This window comes from Humulus lupulus, chromosome 5 (assembly GCF_963169125.1).
Source record: "Humulus lupulus chromosome 5, drHumLupu1.1, whole genome shotgun sequence".
NCBI classification, from domain to species: Eukaryota; Viridiplantae; Streptophyta; class Magnoliopsida; order Rosales; family Cannabaceae; genus Humulus; species Humulus lupulus.
The window spans coordinates 161,407,165-161,411,247 of NC_084797.1; the positions used below are offsets into that span (position 1 = coordinate 161,407,165).

Below are 4,083 nucleotides of genomic sequence, written 5' to 3' on the forward strand. Positions count from 1 at the left end.
GAATTATTTTATTTGTTTGTTTAAATTATTTTTTGAATTGTTTGGTAGTATTTAGTGAATTTTTTTGTTAATTGTTTATTTATTTTAAAAATGTGAATAATTGAGTTTTGGTTGAATGCACTAAGGTGCATGGTAGGTAGTGATGCACCCTAGTTATTGAGTGTGCACATGTGCATGGTTGCATATGGTGCACATGCGTAAAATTTTCTACACACTTTAGTTTCCTTTTTATTAAAATTATTTAAATAAATGAGAGAAATGGCAACAAGGGTGGACGGCAAGAGGGAAATCAGGGAATTGAGTTGTCCCATTTATATTTCTTTCTTTCTTTTTTCTTCAATCAAATAAATCAAATTAAGAGAAAATAGGCACAATTAAGAAACTTACCGATTATTTTCCTTAGGCTATTATGGGTAGATTAGAATAAAGAGGGAAGGAAAAAAGAAGAGAGCATTATGCTCATTTAGTGCCGTCGGCCTAGAGAGAAGGAGAGAGAGAGAGAGTGGGAGAGCTAGAGAGAGAAAGGGAGAGAGAGGCTGCCATTTTCTAGAGAGAATGAGGAGAAAGAAAAGAGAAAACATGAAGGAAGAAGAAGATGGGGAAGAAGGGCTCGAGGTCTCTAAGGTATGGGTTTGGATTGTGATTTTCTTTTTCCCTTCTTCTTGGTTCTAGTTTAATGGAAGTCATTGGTGGTGCTAGGTTCTAATCTCACAAGAGCATAGGGATTGTTGTTATGGTTTCGGCTAACAAGAGGGTAAGGGTGTTTTGATTTCCTAATATTGATCTATGTGAGATTTTTGGTTGTTTGATATAATGTTTTGGTGGTAACAATAAGGTGTTGGAGGCTAGCAAACAAAAGGGTGACCATAACTATTTTTGGGTTCCTTGATTTCTATCAAAGGAGGTAATGGAACCTCTATTCTTGATTTGGTTCTTATTGTTGTAACCTTTTCATATGTATACTCGTAGTATGTGTGTATTGGATTGATTATTGATTTATGGTGTTATGTAAATCTCTTATTATGAATATTTGTTTTGATGTTAAAAATCATAAGCATGGTGGTGTTGATGATATGTTGCCTAAGGTTTTTCCTATGATTTGATGATAGGTATGGTTTGGCTTAAAGATTCTATGTGTAAGCATGCAAGGGTGTTAATTTGTGATCTATAAAATATGATGATGGGTGTTTTCATTTTTTTTAAACATGAAAAGATTTGATAATTTTGGGCTATAAGGGTTTCGGCCTAGGGGTGGTGTTCAAAGCATGTTTGTTTTCCTTGTATGTTTTAATGTCAATTGTAATCCTAGAAACATGATAGGGTGTTTGTAAGATATTAAATGGGTATATGTTAGTTTTTTTTTGGATTACTTGAATGATAGAAACATGCTAGGGTTTGTGTTTAAATTTTGTTAATTAAACATGCCTAATTAATGTGTGAATTTTGTGAGGCATGATGAAATTGATGAATTTCATGATTTGAAGTACTTGCTATTTTGTGTATAAATGGTGTCAAATATGATGAGAATAATGTTTTTGAATGATTAAATAATTTTGCAAGTGCTATGATGTTTTTAAGAAATTAAATGGAACTTTAATATACATTAAAATGATATTTTTACTCAAAAAAATACCTACAGAATTTTTATATATTTTTAGAGAAAATATGAGGTTTTAAATTCAATATGGTGATTTTTGAGAGTGTATATGGTTGCTGGAATTTTTGGTAAAATATTGGAAAGTTGTTTCTAAATGAAAGAAAATTTGTGTGTTTGTGAATAATATAACCCTAAGTCACGTAAATATTAAAAATGGTATTTTTGAATATAATCATGAGTGTTCATTTTAATAGATATGATTTTTTTTCTTCATTTTAATTAAGAAAAATGTTGAGATTAATTCACTTGCGATTTTTAAATAGATTTATTGGTGGCTGAAAGTTTAGTTTAATAATTTAAAAATAATTATTGGGTTATCACTTATGAATTTATTTTACTTAAAATTTAGTCTTAATATAATACAAATAAAATGTATTTTTCTCACACCAAGTTTGTAATTTTATTAATTTGAATTAAAATGTTATTTTCTAAGGAAGCATGCTAATTATAAGTATTTTACATAATTTCTAGCCTTTATTATTTTTATGTAATTTAAAAATAAATAATGGAATTATTATATTTTTAAATGGCTAAATAAATTATTTTTATGAAATAAAAATAATGTTTTAGATGTTTAATTACCTTAGTGATTTTAAAGAGATAAATAATGATAAGAAAAGTATGTTACTAAATCATTATTTTTAAAACGATAGAAATAAGCGTGTATGAATTATCGTTTTTAACGTCGCATTTTAACAACGTTCTCACGTATGCATGTCGCATGTAAATGCACTTTTACGTTAAAAAACATGTCTAATATTCAACCATATGATTTTTGCATTATTCTTTTGGTGATTTTATGTATGGATGTTTGGAAAATATGTGTAGTTTTCACCATGTGTGCATGGCCCATGCACACATGGGGTATATGAGTTAGGCACAAGAATGTCTTATGTGATGCTAAAGGATGTTATTTGATTATGATATAGGCTCGTTGTGAAGTTTGTCAGTTTCGCTTTGCTTGGACCTGAGATAAGGAAGTTAGATATAAATTTTGATCATTTATGTTGTGAACGGTAAGATTGACTTGTATGAATAAGAATGTTATTTATGATGATACATTTGGCGATATGAATGATGAAATGCTATTTTGTGTGGATATGACAGAAATGAATGTATTTCTGTATGTTGTATGATATGTAATGGTTGTTAGCGTGATGAATGTGACACAACAAAGGGGTTACTAAGGATGTGAAAACGTAACCTGAGTTACTAAGGATATAAAGACGTAACTTATAGGGCGGACACACCGAGGTTATTCAAGGACCAGAGATCCTGTTGACCTCATGATGTGACATGGACAAGTTAGTGGGCCATGTTCACAAAGATATGATGATGATGATGATGTTTATGATGATTATGTTATGATGATTATGTTTATGATGATGATGGTTATGATAATTATGTTTATGATTGTATAACGATGTATGAATATGAATATGTTTTGTTGTGTATACTTGTGTGTTATTTGTACTTCCTTATTGGGCTTGTAGCTCACCCCTTTACTTTCCCTTCCAGGTAGCAAATATGATTTCTCTGTGGCACGCGTGGTGATGTGGGGAGTTCCAATGTCAGGGTGTGTATGGCGTGGGGGTATCCTATGGACGAGAAAATGATCTGTTTAACGTCAAATTTTCTAAAGAATAATGTTATGTTTATTTTTAACTTTTCAGAACTTATTAGTGCGACTTGAACTTTAATTATCTTTAAAACACTGCATGAAAACTATTATTTTCCTTTTAAACTATTGGGCCCAACTTGCATGTTTTAGCAAGGCCCCATTGAGATTTTTCATATAATAAATGGCTTTCTTTTATAAGTTTATGAGCATGTAAAAGTTTTACAAGTACTAGATTATGGCGTGTTACGTCACATTAATTGTTGAAGCAGGCTCTTTTATAATTAAATGTATTTTATAATTAATTACATTCATATGGTTATTAGTAAACTAGTAAATAATTTAGAATTAATTAATTAGTTTTAATAAACACATATATTCTAAAATAGTAAGCGGGAGAAGGTGAACATCTCAATTTGATTTATGATCTCCATTATTATTACAACACCGTGAAATATGAATAGGGCCTCGAGGCGGCTTTGTTTCTACCCCCCTAAGGAAGATTTTTAGACATATTAAGACCAAGGTTGGCTTCTTACGAAGATAGGAAAGAGAGGTGTATTTTAGGCTTAACCGACCCTGAGGCGACACTCTCTAAGTTAAATCATGAATTATGAAATAATGGGTTACACTTACAAAGATGCAATTAAGCTTTTGCGGTGGATATTTATATCTTGACCAAACCAGCGATACTTTATTTTTTAAAAGAGAAAATAAGAGTTATTTTAAGTTTTAAATAATAAAGATAAGATTGTCTTATAAGCTATGTGAATTTAACTTGTCCAACCCAAAGGAAACACTTTATTTG

At 30.4% G+C, this 4,083-nt stretch overlaps 1 long non-coding RNA gene across 1 annotated transcript; it reads left to right on the forward strand.

The window, feature by feature from the left end:
* Nucleotides 1-289: 289 nt before the first annotated feature.
* On the forward strand, nucleotides 290-3,451 carry LOC133780693 (uncharacterized). The gene is made up of 4 exons (XR_009869517.1): nucleotides 290-624; nucleotides 700-754; nucleotides 836-904; nucleotides 3,176-3,451. It is a non-coding gene; the product is annotated as an uncharacterized LOC133780693 (long non-coding RNA).
* Nucleotides 3,452-4,083: the final 632 nt, after the last annotated feature.